A 16087-nucleotide genomic window follows, 5' to 3' on the forward strand; every position below is an offset into this window, starting at 1 on the left:
ACCACAGGAATGCCAACTACCTAATCATGTTATGCAGTCTGTAATTAAGATTACAGGTAATGAACTGTGACATCGCACAAAAGTTAAATTCTATTCCTTGTGAGGTAGGTTATCTCATCCATGTGCCAACTTTTAGAACCAGAAAGGTTTCTAGAAAGCAAATGTATGAATTGTTCCAGCAAAGAATGGCTTACGACTTTCTAAACATTTAGAACTCAAAGTCTAGCCGAAACGTTGAATGTATAAATATATTGTTTTCACAAAATCCACTCTAAAAAAGGGAAAGACTGAAAAGCAAGTGTAGGACAAATGCTCCAAACAGCACCCCACGTCACAACTCCTCTATTGGTCAATTACTAGCCAAGCTACAGTACGTAGAAAACCACACACTGCAGAATGCACACTTTGCATTTAAAAAATAGTTAAACCCATATTTATTAACTAGCACTTAAAACATTACACAACATTCAAGTAGTAGATAATCAGAATGCAAGCCCTTGCATGGCAATCCAAATTTATTGAACTACTGATGCTAAGTTATACAAAATTGCACCACTTTCATTAAGGCTTTTTAGTTTACATTTGGCCACCTCAAAGCAGTTGTAGCATTAGGTTGGTCAATTTAAATACTGTGGCTCCCTGTTGGATTTACACACAATCTTTACACCCAAACGTTAATGCATACAAAGCAACAAGGCATTGTTAAATAAATCAGCAAAAGTTATTACTGCAAATTAGGCCTTGTGACCAATTACACATGATTAAAATTACCTCCCACATTCACATCCACAGTACTCTTCCACCATTTTACATCTCAACCAAAAGGGGTACGCATGTGAAACAATCACTAACAGGCAAAAAGGACTGGACCTGTATATTTGGTATTGCAAATACACTTATGCAAGATCAAGCAAGGGATTCACAGTGAGACTCTACAGCCACAGAAGCTGGAAAATGATTTACAAAAATTGTCAAATCATTAAAAAATAGTCTTAAAATATACACTTCTTGTTGTAGACCCCCACTGTACACACAACTATAAACATTATTCCCTGTGTAAACAAGAGGAAAGAGGAAACAATGAATAAAATGTTGAAAAGCCAGGACTTGTCCTTCTCTGATATTAAATGCGTAATCTTTGACTGAAGACATTCTGAAAGACCTGTTGCACTTTAAATGACAAAGATCATCGCATCCACGGGTTCACCTAAAAATTGTGGAAAGTAAACCTACCCTTCTGTTAAACAAAGCAGTTTTGTAGAACAAAACAGATGAAATCTTGTATTCCTTTAGAAGAAAAAAGTTGCAATAAGCTAGAAATATGGAAGAAGCAAAGTTATCCGAAGTAGTCTATAGTGGAGCTCTTTGGACTTTCATTTATTATGCTAAAATAGTGGCGCTTTTATGATTTACATCATTTTGAATCTTCAATAGAAAGTAGGGGACCAGTCAAGGTATACAGTACACATCTTTTTCGTCACGCGTGTACACTGGTTGATGAAGAATGTCTGTTGAGCAGTAATACTGGATGTCGGCTCTGGTTTTACCAGCTGCATATGTGATATCTCGGAGTAAAAATCTCTTGTGATGCTGGAAAGTAACTACAATGTGCAAACTGATGTCTTCGATTCCATCCATTCTCAAAGGGTACCACCACAGGAAAGTCCATTAAAGTTGTTGGTAGGCTTAATGACGTTGGAATGCTGGCACTGTTGACGTGGGCAACAGTTCTTCCGACCTGCAAAGAAAAGAAGAAATTAGAAATTCCAACCTGATAATTCATTAGTCTACAAACATTTAAGCTTTAGATTATGCTACCGTTACCATCACAAAAACGCCATTTGAACAGTTGATGTATAAAAAGGCTATTCAAATGTGGTCAATCTGACATTTAAGACATTCACTGCAGGTGGAAACTTAGGATACATCTTATCGAATTATCAATCCTCAGAGAGTCAAAGCACAATGTGGCCAATAAGAGGGATAGCAGATAATACACTGGTAATTGTAGATGGACCTAACAAAAATATGGGTTTTGAGTAACTGAGAAAATGTTAATCTGCTTTGTTAATAGGAATGTGTATTCCATCTTTTTAGATGACACCCCATGCCGGATTCCTCCCACTTCCTAAGCAATGCAAAATTGAAACTTTGAAAGGTGTGCAATTTATCAACCTCAGAAGAATGGAAGGCTATGTCAGCATTTTATTTGAACTTGCGAACTGTCAGAGCAGTTGTGCATACAAGAGTGCATGGCTGGAATGTATCCTTTGTGGATCATTCGGTGTTTGAGAAGGCAAGTGAATTGCTAGGATCATGGCGCTGCATTCTTATTGCAGAAGCATGATGGAAACCTGTGCCATTTCTTGAGCAAATAGTAGGAAACAAAAATGAAGGAAGGAAAACAGCACCAACACAGACCTTAAACGACAGGACTTTCTACATGCATGCACACACTGCCACTGGAAAGGGCATTCAATAAGCCTAACCTATTCGACGCAATCCAAAGAATTAGACTTATATGTGTCCTACTTTCAGACCATGCAATCCTATTAATGTGATCAGACATGACCTAGTGCAATAATCAGGATGAATACAGCAACTCAGGCTATGGCCTTCCCACCACTCTTAGAAAGATACTTTGATGGATATGGTAGTCCTTACATAGTCCCGATTCTGACCTGCCACAGGATTCTGACAACTAGGCATAGTGTAATGGTTTTTATTCTTGCCAAGTTCAAAACATTCTTTCCCCAAATGTACCCGCTCAACCCTATCTTATGAAAGCAAGGCTGACACTTCATTAACAGTCCTCTGTCCAGAATCCTACTCTAACTGATTACTGTCCCTACTTCCCAAAAGAAAAGATCAAAACACAAATACCCGTAGAAAGAGGCTGTGCAACTATTAGCTTGAGTAAAGGGCTGCTGGCTCCTGACCCCAACCTTGCCCCTAGTAATAAAGGTTTGCCCATAGTTCGATAGTTCGAGTTCAAACAAGACAGTTCCTAGGGTGCTGGGAGGCTCTGAATGTGTTTTAGCCTAGGTCTTGCTTTGTCTTTTTCCAGCCTGGGAATCTTTCAGTCATTCTTCCTCTTCCCTTTTGGGGTTCTCTGTCTGCCCCCGCTTTGGGGCTTCTCTTACATCCCACACTGGGGTCTCTGCTGTCAATCCCCCCTCTTTTGCCATCCTCCCTTTTCTCTGGAGCCACCGCCTATCTGATTGCTTGAAGTGGTGCTCTTGGGGAGGGACATTGGGTAGAGATGGTTATCCGGTGGATGCGTAACCGCTTATGCGTCTTTCCAGCTGGGTTCCACTTCGGCTTCCCAAGGCCCCTCGCTTATGTTCATAGCCTCTCGTTGGCGTTGAGTCGCTTATGCAAACTTTCAGCTGGGCATGTGGTCATCGGAGGCCCTCCTGCCTCACGCTCACAGTTTTCCAGGAATGGTGGATTCACTTGCACAACCTTTCAGCTGGGCTCTGCAACTGCCTTTCCATGTTCCGCTTGGGGCTGCGATGACCAGCCTTCAGCCGAGTCACTCTGGTAAGCATTCAGGATTCAAACCGGCATTCTATTTTGCCGGCCACACCCCCTTGGTCCTGTCAAATTCTGCTTGAGCAGGGAAGCATTCTCCGGGGGGCTGGTTCAATTGTCTCTTTGCAAGAGATTGGTACAGGAAAGTTCAGAAGCCAAGTCAGCAGTTACACAAGGGCATGTATGGTTTTTGCAAAATATATCCCCTAAATACCCGAACAAAGGTGTTCTTGCCTGGGGGGAGAGATTGTGACTTCTACCCCTCTCAGGGGTCCAATCCCCTAAGGGGGAGTCCCCTCCCGCGTGAGCCCTGTCCCCAAGGCTTTAAGTGCAGCAGGCTCACTTCCCTAGTCCCAAATGGGAGGATCCCAGTTGGGGGGAGGTGGCGATCTCCCTGGAATCGTCACAACCCTCATCTTTCAATTGCAAAAACATGCCAAAATGCAACAGCTGCCACAATTGAGAGAATGTATACCTGCACTGCACACTTCTCATAATCATTATGCAGAAGATATTGGGATAGGCAAATTACCACATATTGAACAGATAAATTCATGCACAGGGAAAAGCATGAAGAAAAAATATTTATACAAATATTTAGCACCGTACGTTTATTGTGCATGCTTTGGAAAAACGTGAACCAAGCTCCTGGACAAAAACGGCTATAGGATTTTAATTTTGTAATTATGTTTTAACCAAGAGATGCCGATTTGTGGTTTTGAGTATGAAATGTTTTAAATCAATAGTTATTAATGATCCATTTAAAAGATGGTTGCATTTTTTAGGGTTGAAAAGGTTGTACAGCGCTCCGATACTAACGGTTTGCACTATATAAAAACTATAAATGTTAACCATCTAATACATTTAGAGAGAAACTAGAAGTTATTGCTGTGAAGTCGAGCATAATTTAATGTTCAAAAGGACAGCACTTTACATGAAAGCAATCTCCTCATGCTGGATTGTCTAGTACATGTGAGCATGCCTAGAGTCACATGAATATCACAACCTTAAGAATACATTCTATGTAGAGAAAGGCAGTTGGAGTGTAACGGAATAGATTAAAGATGATTCACCCATCTCGGACTTCAGGGTGTGGGGCACCTTCCAAATCCTAGGCAAAGTGGCTCCTAATGCTTTCCTGAGTTCACCTAGTGGAAGCAATGGTCGAGCAGTAATTGCCGCCCTAGAGGAGTGGGCAGAAAAGAACAACAATGTCTACACACAGGTATTGTTCAAATACACTCCAACAAGGTATATAATAAGTCAGTTCGGGTTACATGAAAGAAACTAATTCAAACGTCTCTAGGAGTGCTTGTTATACATTGACAAGATCAACGTTCTCTATGGTTTACTCAATGCTAGCCCAAGGATGTCTGAGCAGACACTTCTGAGTCTGGAGCCAGCGTGTTGCGGTGGTGGAGATAAAAGGAGTTCCTGGAATTGGAGTGGTGACCATCAAAGCAAGGTGTCAGATGCTGCTGTGGTGCAATGCAGCTCTATCCCATACAGCATGCCGAGTCGGACAACTAAGAGTGCAGGCCGGCTCACAGGGCACATCTGTACAGCTAAGAATCCAGGTCAATGTGTTAGTGTAATTTGTATACTAAGGGTCTCGGTGCTGATGGTAGAGCACTTCCAGCGTAACACTAAAATCAAGAGCAATAGATATTGCATAACTGACGCCAAACTACTGGGGGAATAACTCAGTATAAATTGTTTAAATACAAATTCTGTACAAAAAAGCATTAACCCATTTATGGAACTAAGAAAGGTACATACGTTTTTTAAATATTGTTAATCGTATTCATTAAAAAAAAGACTTTGAAAAAGCTATGTATACACACACATTACTCACAAATAACTGAGGAATTACGAATGGCCTAATCCTACTAAAATCACTTGTAGCCGCTTCCTCCAAAGTCTCTGTAGGACCATTCTTGGCTAGCATCAAGAATTCACTGTTTTACTAAGCATATGAACAGCAAAGTAGCAGAAATCAGCATAGCGTGTACCCTTAACACATCTGAGATCATTGTAAGACAATAATTACTTGCAGTAAGTGCCAGGGCCTAAAATATCTTGGCTTACTAATGCAGGCCCCGACGGCCCGGCTCAGTGCTAGATCGGCCCACAACCAGCCCATCACACTGCTGCTCCATGTCACATGTTTGGCACTGCAGCAAGTTCTGGCACGGGGGAAGGAGCACACATGGGTTGAGGCAGTATGCGTGAGCAAAGAAACAAATATTGATGCGCTATATGCTATACATGAAGCAGTGCCATCGCCAATTAAACCACGAGTGCAGATTTTCTGAAGTGTGCATACTGAACTAAATTACTCGGAGGAGCTGACCATTTTGAAATATTAGTGACTGGGCGTGGAAATTACTACAGGTTGGGTCATAGATGGAGTGTAGTATAAACCATTGGTACGCTGTAACACTAGTTCTTTTAATTTTTACAGAGCGTTTCTTTTTGTTCAATGGCTCAAGAAATTCGTCCTTGATGTTTTTTTCTTCTCCTGAGCCCAATATAGAATCGGCTCAGATCGAACATTCAAGCACTGCCCGTTTCCCAAGTCGCAGCTAGGCAGACACAGAGCGGCTGTGGCTATGCAGGTCATTAAGGTGCTCAGGTTGCAAAGAAATTTCTTCCATCAGTGGCAGAGCCTTTCATATGCATGATGGAACATTTCCAACTCAAAGAGCTCACAAAACACCAGTTAGATTGCAAATCTGTGCAAGTTAAAGTGACCAACCCAAAGGACCCACGTAAAGATTTGTTTATATCCATGAGGTCTACTATCTTGACATGCAAAACTAAGTGGCTTTAAGTCACTAATCAAATGTTTTCAACATCATGAAGGAACTACATCCGTTTGTAGCTGTGTCGCTGAATAAGCGCATTAATGCTTCAGGGGAAAATCACAATGCCGGTAGAAATAAACTGGGGCAGCAATTAAACTGCAGGCGCTGCTAGTAATGTATAAAGTGTTGCCAGAGCAAGCATAATTTACCATGAGGAGCAAAGTGCACCGACAAGGCCTAGACACCGTTTCTGTGTAAACCTGCATCAGACGAGGCCAAATAAATACTGCAGGGAAAGAAAACGCACAATGTTTAATAGGCACACTAACACGATCGGCTAAAAGTAAAGGCCGAAATGTATGTATGTGCTGCTATAACAAAATCAAAGGATATCTCACCAGAACAAAGGGTGCTCATGGCACAGAGGAACGGAGAGAGAATACGCTACCTGTAAATTCTTCATTGGAGCGCTCTGGTAGAACACAAAGTGAAAATACGTGGCGGCAAATTCATGCCAAGTCAGGTAACCTGCCCGAGCACAAACTAAGCATGCCTGGATACTTTGTGATACAAAACGCCATGTTGGAAAGGCTTCAATTATACATACTGTGAAATGTTGCCACAGTTGCAAACTGAAAGAGTTCTGGTGCCGGAAAAAATAAAGAGTGCCGGTATCAGCCCCCGGTAAACACTGACAAATTAAGCATGGATTACTGCTAGTTAGCGTCCTTCGGACGAAAAATGCAGCATTAAAACTACTCCATGATGCCTGGAATAAAAAGAATGGTCAGAAGTGGGTGTTGAGATTTTTCATATTTATGACAAATCCACTCTACCTATGAGACTCCTCCCCCACCCAGCACTTTTTGCTGGACTCATGGTTCTTTTTGTCTTTGAGAGGACCCCCCCCCCCCCCAATTTTTTGCTCTGATCATGGGAACCCTGTTCATTATGTTTTTACTTTATTTTATGGCGTCATGCTTTTCTCCATACTTCTAAGGCATAAATGTTTCACTTTTGCAGCACAGCACATGTTGTGCTGTGTATCTGGGAGCCCCTAAGTCTTTCCAGTTTCTATTCTGTTACTTTCCTTATTTCTTTCATTTTTTATGTTTTATTGGTCAATTAAACCTTTAACATTTCCAGTTTTCGCATTTCCTCAATTACTTGTCTTTTGTGATATGACAATGCATTACTTACCGTAAAAGCATTTCTGATGGTTGTATCTGCTTAGATTCACATGCTGTGCATAGGTCCGACATCCAGTGGTCACTGCGGAGTATTGCATTTTGTTTTTCGTAGTCGAAAAGGGGACGTCGACAAGGCGTGTCTGTAACACTATCCCTATAGTGACGTGCGTTGTACCCACAATCCCTCACGCGTCGAGGTCCCTCTGTTTGTATTTTTCTGCCCTGAGGGAGCCTTCTATACGTGAGTGAGTACAGAAAAGAGAGAAATATAGGAAAGGATGTCTATGTTCCTTCCATCTGAGCGGGGAGGAAGGGTGGGCGCATTTGAATCTAAGCAGATACAACCATCAGAAATGCTTTTACGGTAAGTAATGCATTGTCTTCTGATGTTTGTTAATCTGCTTAGAATCACATGCTGTGCATAGACTAGCGAGCAGTACCCGGAGTTGGCGGTGGGTTATGAGAAGGAACAGTAGAGAAAAGATGTCTTAATACTGCCTGTCCCACCTGGGAGTCAGATCTAGAGTGTGCATCTAGACAGTAGTGTTTTGTAAAGGTGTGCCCAGAACTCCAGGTAGCCGCTTTGCAGATGGACTCAAGGGAAACATTTGCAATGAATGCTATGGAAGCCCCAGTGCCTCGAGTGGAATGTGCTCTTGGCTTGAAGGGTAGTTCTCTCTTAGCAAGAGTGTAACAGAGAGTGATGCATTATACAATCCATCTAGATATAGTGGACTTAGAGACTGCATCTCCTTCTCTTCCTGCTGCCACCGAGACAAAGAACTGATTAGTCTTTCTCAGTGTTCTGGTTCTTTCCATGTAGAACATGACAGCTCTGCGTACATCTAGTGTATGCAGACATTTTTCTCCCAAGCTGGAAGGGTTTTGAAAGAACGTTAGTAGTTCTATAAATTGGTTTACATGAAATTTCGAGATAAATTTTGGTGCAAACCTTGGGTGTGTGCGAAGAACCACCTTATCCTTGTGAACTGTTACGAAGGGGTCTAGTACAGAAAGAGCCTGTAGTTCACTTACTCTCCTAAGGGAGGTGATAGCTATTAGGAAAGCAGTCTTAAGAGTGAGGTTTTTAAGAGTTGCCTTGTGCATGGGTTCGAAAGGAGTGCCCATGAGTCTGGAAAGTACCACGTTTAAGTCCCATCCGGGAGCTGGGTTAGCTATCGGGGGGTGTATTCTCTTTACCCCTTCCATGAAGGCCTTGATAACTGGTATCTTCCACCACAACACTTTAAGTTGGGAAGTGGTGTATGCAGAAAGTGCCGCTAGGTGGACTTTAATGGAATTAAACACTAGACCTCAATCCAGTAAATGGGTCAAGTACAGAATAATGTTAGTGGCAGAGCAGTCAACCGGGTTGATGTTCTTACTTCTACACCAGATGACAAATCTTTTCCACTTGCTAGAATAGCAGTGGCGAGTATTAGGTTTTCTGGCTTCCCTGAGGATGTCCATACATCTTTGAGGGAGATGTAAATGTCTAAATTCTATGATCTTAGGAGCCAGGCTGCTAAATTCATGGTCTGAGGGCATGGATGCAGTGTCCTGCCCTTGTCTTGTGACAGCATGTTGTACGGGCAGGGAAGTTTCACTGGGGGAGATAGGGACATCTCCATCAAGTGAGCGAACCATGGCTGCCGGGCCCACATTGGGGCCACTAGTATCATGGTAACCTGCTCTTGGTGCATCTTGTGCACCACTTTGTTGAGGAGGGGAGTCGGGGGAAAGGCGTAAACAAATTTCCCTGACCATTGCATCGACAGGCCGTTCCCCTTGGACTGGTTTTGGGGGTACCTGGAGGCGTAACTTTGGCATTGTGAGTTCTCCAGGGTTGCGAACAGGTCTATTTCTGGGAAACCCCATTGCGTGAAGACGTCTAAGACGATGTCTTCGTGCAATTGCCATTCGTACTCTTTGGGCAGGGGGAAGTCTCTGCTGAGTTTGTCTGCTAGCAGATTGAGTTCCCCTGGTACATGTGATAGTAGGAACATGTGTTTGAGAGCCCACTTCCATATATTCTGGGACAGCTTGGACAGTCCTGGAGAGTGAGTGCCCCCTTGCTTGTTGAGGTAGTACATGGCTGTGGTGCTGTCTGTGAGGACCATCACTGTCTTTCCTTGTAAGTGTTCCTGAAAGGCTTTCAGTGCTTTGAACACCGCTAGTAGTTCCAGCAGGTTTATATGCTTGGATTCTAAACTCGGAGTCCACACTCCGTGAGCAGTCTGATGGGATAGGTGAGCCCCCCATCCTGTAAGGGATGCGTCTGTGGTTAGAGTGGCTTCCACTGCGGGTGTGGCAAAAGTCTTCCCTAATAACAGGTTTTCCTTTGTCCACCACCGTAGCGAGAGAACCAAGGCCTGCGAGACCACCACTAGATCGTCCCATTGTCCGCTGGCCTGACACCACTGGCAGTAAAGCCACTCTTGCATTGGGCGCTAGCGCGCGTGAGTTACCAAATAAATACATGACGCCATCCTCCCTAGCAAGCGCATTGCTTTGCGTACAGTCACCTCTCGACTTGCCACATAACAGGGGATCTGAAACAGCATGTTTTGGACCCTCTCGGAGGGGAAGACGAGGCCGTCCTTTGTTCGAATTAGAGCCCCTATGAATTGTTTGATTTGGCTGGGGTCTAAGCTGGACTTCTTTTCGTTGATGGAGAAGCCCAGTTGGGACAAAAGGTCTACGGTCTTTTGGGTATTGGAGAAGCATGTTTCGTAAGAATCCCCTGTTATTAGCCAGTCGTCGAGGTAAGGGTATACCGGGATGGATAACCTGCGCAGGTGGGCCGCTGCCACTGCCAGTACTTTCGTAAATACCCTTGGTGCAGATGCTATCCCGAAGGGTAGTACTCTGAACTGGTAGTGTTTGTTCTCTATCTTGAACCTGAGGTATTTTCTGTGCGCTGGCAACATTAAAATATGAAAGTATGCATCTTTCATGTCTAGTGTTGTCATGTAATCCCCCTGTGATAACAGTGGGATTACTTCCTGCAAGGTCACCATACGAAACCTTTGGGGTTTGACAAACTTGTTCGCTGGACGCAGATCTAATACAGGGCGCATGGTTAAATCCTTTTTGGGTACAAGGAAGTACACTGAATAAATACCTTCTGTTACCTGAGATAGGGGGACAGCCTCTATAGCTTCTTTTTTCAGTAGCTCTTCTACTTCTTGAAGAAGAATAGTGAGGTGTTCCGGTGTCATGCGTCGGTTCCGTGGGGGTCTGTTTTTCGGGGAACGGTTGAATTTGATGCAGTATCCGTGGGCTATGGTGGATAATACCCAGCGGTCTGACGTTATTCCCTCCCATGCTGAAAGGAACGATGTTAGCCGGCCCCCGACCGGTGATGCATGGGAGGGGACCCGAATCTTCGGGTCATTTGTTGGTATTGGACGTGGGGCCTTTGGGACTGGAGCCGCGCCCTCTTCCTTTGCCACGACGTTGGCCTCTTTGACTGAACTGGGTGCTTTGGTTAGAGGGCCAGTTGGTAGCAGAGTAAAATTGCTGTTGGCTTTGTTGCTGGCGTTGGCCACGAAAGGAGCGTCTATTGCCATAGCTGCGTCTGTTAGGTGGCCTAGAAATTTGGTCAAGAGTCTTGATGGTATCAAACTCCTTCTTCGCATGTTCTAGGGCCTCATCAACTGCTTTTCCAAACAGATGTGTTTGTTCTATGGGTTTATCAGGGAAGCCTGTGTTTCCGGCTTAAAACCCGAATTGCGCAACCAGACATGGCGTTTGAGAAGTATTCCCTGAACCAGGGAACGGCCAGCTGTCTCTGCGGCATCTAAGGAGTTCTTTACGATGCCCTGGTTTACAAGAGTTCCCTCTGATATTATAGCTAGCAGGCGTGAACGCAGGGGTTCTGGTGCGTCCTCTGCTTCGCTGCGCAGCTTGCTCCACTGTGCATCTGCGTAGCTAGCTAGTAGGGAATTGTTATCTGCAATCCTGGTTGAGAAGGCGGCGGAGGTCGTGATTCTCTTCCCAAGTGTATAGAGCTTCTTGCCCTCTTTGTCAGGTGGTGCCTCACTAGTAGATAGTGGTACCCCCGCTCTTTTTCTTGTATTAGTCACTACAAGGGAGTCCGGAATAGAATGTCCCCTGATGTACAAAGGGTCAGAGGACGAAGGGCTGAAGAGCTTTTCTATCCGAGGGTTGACCCCTCTGACTAAGGCCGGATTGGAAAGGGAAGGAGTTATTCTTCTCCTTATAGAAGCCAGGAGCGGAATAGACTGACCGGGGCTTTTTCTTTAATAACTCTTTCTACAAAGTCTATGTCCGGAAGAGTCTCCCCTGTGTCTATTTCAAAATGCGCTGCTGCCTTGCGCAACAGTGCATTAAGTGAAGGTTGGTCATCTATGGGGGAGGTGTTTCCAATAGGTGAGTCCTTGGGAGGAGAAGGCTGAAAGACATCAGGGTCCGAGTGCAGCACTGATGGGGAGTGCCAGGGCTGTGAAGTAGCTGTATCCTCTTCAAAAGCTCCTGCACTAGTGTAAGGGTCTTCTTCAAACCTCTCTTCCTCATGTTCTTCCTCTCCACCCAAACACTACTCATCTTCCTGGAGGTATTGCTCCTCTTGAGTGAGGTCATATGCGTCTGTAGAAGGGGGAAACAGCCTAGGAATCTTGACCCTAGGGTCATCCTGGGTCCATTCTCTTGGTCTTTTGGGTGTGGGTGGGTTTTGGCTACCCAAAAACCTTTCCATTTTTTCCATACAAGAATGGAGTCTTTCAAGGGTCTCATGGGGAACCCCTGAATAGTCTAGAGGGGGGAAATCAGTGTTTTCACCTTCAAAACGCTTAGAACGCTCCCACAACGTCGACGAAAGGTTTCCGTCGCCCTCAGAAAAGCCCTCCGGTAGTTCAGAAGTGCCCTTAGATGAAGGGGGCAGTTCCTGGATACTTTTGTGCTTTTTCGGCGTTTCTATATCTTTTGGTGCGGTATTCGACGTCTGTTTCGTCGTCCGCTTACGTTTGTCCTCGGAAACAATTCTCGCCAGGCTCTCGACAACGAGTTCGTCAGTAGAGGGTTCTGGAGTCGACGTTGCCTGCGTTACGCGTTGTTTCTCGACGGCCGCTCTATGGAGCGTTACGTCGGATGTTTTTGAGGTAGCGCCCGTGTTAGATGAAAGCCCAATCGCTGGTCGCGGCTGCGTTTGCGGGTGGGGCTTGAGACCCTTACGGTCTGAGGTAGACGCCGGAGTGCCCTGCGTCCCCTTCGGCGCTGATGGATCCTTCGTCCTCGACGAAGAAGAGCCGTGGGTTGTGTGCTTAGGCCTATGGGGTCTGTGTGCGTCCTTGTCGCCGGGGTGTTCATCCCCATAAGCAGGGCGTGAGCCGAGCCCGTCGGGGCCGGGGACGGACGTCGAGGAGCGCGAGCGCTCCTTCTGGGGGTTAATGACTTCCGTAACGGACGTCGAGTTATCACCCTCCTCGTCACTTTCTGTAACAGCGGCGGCGGGCGAGGAAACTGACTGACATAGCGTAGTCCGCCCACCTCTTAACTTTCCGTTCTTTAAGAGTTCTTGGTTTCAAGAGCTTGCAGGCCGCGCTGCTGTCCTCTTTATGATCGAGGGGCAAGCAACGATTACAGAGCTTGTGTTTGTCCTTCCAAGTGTATTTGCCCCTACAGCGTGGGCAAACCTTAAAAGGTGTCCTCTCCATAGCTGAGGCAATAAAAACTGGTGATAACAACCCCAAGGGAAAGATAGGGGAGAAAGAAAGACATTCTCGACGAGAAGATAAAAGTTCGAACCCCCACTCTCGCTACTGTATGTTGGCCGGCGAGGCCTGGCCACGTGTTCGGCAGCGCCGAAGGATCTCCTCTGTCTCTTCCCCTCCGTCGAAAACTTGCTCGGCGGAGAAACAGCTTCACAGCTAACGTCGAGGGGAGAGATCTTTAACAATAAGTATATATAAAGGACCGAGGTCCGTAGTAAGTGTTTAGCAATGTCTCTCTAGGAGCTCCGCGTAAGGCGACCATAAGCTGGGCGGAAAAAAACAATCTGAGGGACCTCGACTTGTGAGGGATTGTGGGTACAACGCACGTCACTATAGGGATAGTGTTACAGACACGCCTTGTCGACGTCCCCTTTTCGACTACGAAAAACAAAATGCAATACTCCGCAGTGACCACTGGATGTCGGACCTATGCACAGCATGTGATTCTAAGCAGATTAACTATCAGAAATACGGTTTCTCATTCTTTCAGGCCATTTGAATAACAGTTTATCATAGCCCAAGTCTCTCATTACTTTCCTTATGAGAACTACTGCTCCCAAGAATAGAGGGATACTTTGCATCTTTCTTACCTTTTATTTTGTGAGTTCAGCACATGCCACCTAATGTGGAGTGCAGATTGGGTACATAATATCCCCATTCTCACAAGCATACCTGAATGGCTGGTGGCAGTGGATGTGTTCTACAGGCCTTTGTGTTTTCAGTGCGGTAGTGAAGGGTCAAAATGGTGGTTCTTTTTTCACCATTTCTTGTGTGCTTGTCCTTTCTTGGTCTTCCTGCCATCCTGGAAGGGGGGATAGGGGGAGTGAAGGGGGAGTACGGTTTGAAGGGGGAGAAGCCAGCCAAGGCTCCAGTGTGTGTGAGGACAGTGAGCACGACAGGAATCTGAAACTGTTCTTCGTCTTCTGGCAGGCCTGCCTGGAACCAGTTCCAACTGGGAGGCTGGCTGCTTGCTGAAAGGACAGCTGCCCCCCAAAGTTTGAACGTTGCATTGGCTGAATTCAAGGATAAATGGTGAGAATCCTGAGTCAAAAGTGATGTTTACCACTGGAACGGAAGAACCGAAGACTACGACAGCCAGAGACACCTACGGCACCTTCCAGAGACCAGAGAAGCCAGCTGAAGAACTGCCGCTATCCGGACCCAGTTTGACAGGTAAGCTCCGAAGACTCCTTGCTCTCTTGGACTGGTGGGTATAATCAGTCCCAGGACAACCTACAATTTGAGCCATCCCATGACGTCCTGCAACCATACTAGGGTGTAAACCGCCAATACCCTGGGACCTTCGATTGTCCCGCAGTGCATACTCTTCCCGTGAACAAACCCTCCCAAACTGTTTGACGACTCATGCTGGACCTCCAGTAGCACAATTCCCCTCAATGTGCCCTCACTAGAGTGCAGATCGAGCAAGCAAGCAGAATCGACCGGATTAGACCTCTTCAATGGAGTCTGTAAAAAAGGCACCAAAACCATAGGCCTGCATTGGAGCACGAATAATCTTTTTCCGGAAGCCTCCTCCCTCAACTGCTGCTGCAACATCATCCCTTCAAGAGTCCCTCCTTTCGTCACCACGACCAAGGAAAAGGACACCGTCTACCGCTGCTGCATCTTGAAGGTGTCCAGCTGCAACTTCATCACTCCTAAGGCACTGTGGGGCTCATGGTAAAACTTAGAGTCTTTGTCGCACCTTTGCTGCAGGACTGCCGATTTCAGTGTTTACCCACACGTTTGCCCAGGCCTAATTGCTTGTGCGGCATACAGGGAGTCACACCCAAACCCCCTCTAATTCACCCCCCCTCCCTCAATAGTGCTTTTACTTATATATTTGAATTCTAGTCATTAATCAATCAGTCTTTGCATTGTGGTTTACTCACCTGAAGTATTGAATTTCGTTTCCTATTATCTTAGTTTTAAAATAGTACTTACTTACCAGACGTCGTACCCTTACCTTGTGTACATAAAGTTATATCAAAATTGTTATTTATTTTAAGTGTTACTTTGGGCCTGTGTATGTACTAAGTTCTTCGTACTTAGTGGCAACTCACAGCTCTCCTATGATCAGCCTAGCTGCTCTGCTACAATACCAAAACCTTCAGTAGTTTAGACTTATACTGGAAGCTGGGGCTCTGTATACCAAAGGAATAGTTTTATGAATGACTACCATAAGTGGACTTAAAAAAAAAAAAAAGGCCCCAACAGTGGGTTCATCAGCAGGTGCAGGTTTTAGTGGAGTGTCACCCAGAACTGATCACCATACATTTCTAAGCTGGCATGTAGAAAAATATCACATCATATGTAAACCAGATTCTCATATACAAAACCACCACATGAGTTCATACAGTGCAGGCATTCTCAGTGATGAACACAAACGCAGGTGTACTTTGCAGCAAGCAAGAACCCCAGCAGTTGTAAAAGAGCAAATGTCACATGTTGCAAGGGAAGCAAGTGCAACAATCCAGGCCCCTACTGTCTCCTACCTTTGTAATGGATCGACTGGGTATGTATTTGCACATGTACTCTTGCCTCACAGCCATAAGGCACAGAACAATGATCAGGTCAAAAGGGTGAGACTCTGCTGTGCCTTCCTTCCTTGTCTTGGATAGCAACCATGGGATCAAGTGCGAAGGGCTTTAGGTGCTTGGTCTGCTGCTTCATAGTTATCCTGGGTCTGTGCAGTGACATGCAAGCAAGGCTTTTATGGGATGCGGGGACCCTTAAGAGTTTTAGGCTCCGCTCCTGCCACAAGGTCAAGGAAAGAGCACCATGCCTTGGCGTCTCTAGTTCGATCATTGTCTTAAAGGAA

General features: G+C 45.3%; 1 protein-coding gene across 3 annotated transcripts in view; it reads right to left on the reverse strand.

Moving 5' to 3' along the window:
- Window positions 1-497: 497 nt before the first annotated feature.
- Window positions 498-16087, reverse strand: part of RAP1B (RAP1B, member of RAS oncogene family) — a 421780-nt gene continuing 406190 nt past the window's right edge. For all 3 annotated transcript variants that reach the window (XM_069629722.1, XM_069629723.1, XM_069629724.1), the window contains one exon: window positions 498-1738. The gene's annotated coding sequence lies outside the window, so the exon portion shown is untranslated. The remainder of the gene's footprint in view (window positions 1739-16087) is intronic.

Source organism: Ambystoma mexicanum, chromosome 12 (genome assembly GCF_040938575.1).
Source record: "Ambystoma mexicanum isolate Mex_15411 chromosome 12, UKY_AmexF1_1, whole genome shotgun sequence".
NCBI lineage: Eukaryota > Metazoa > Chordata > Amphibia > Caudata > Ambystomatidae > Ambystoma > Ambystoma mexicanum.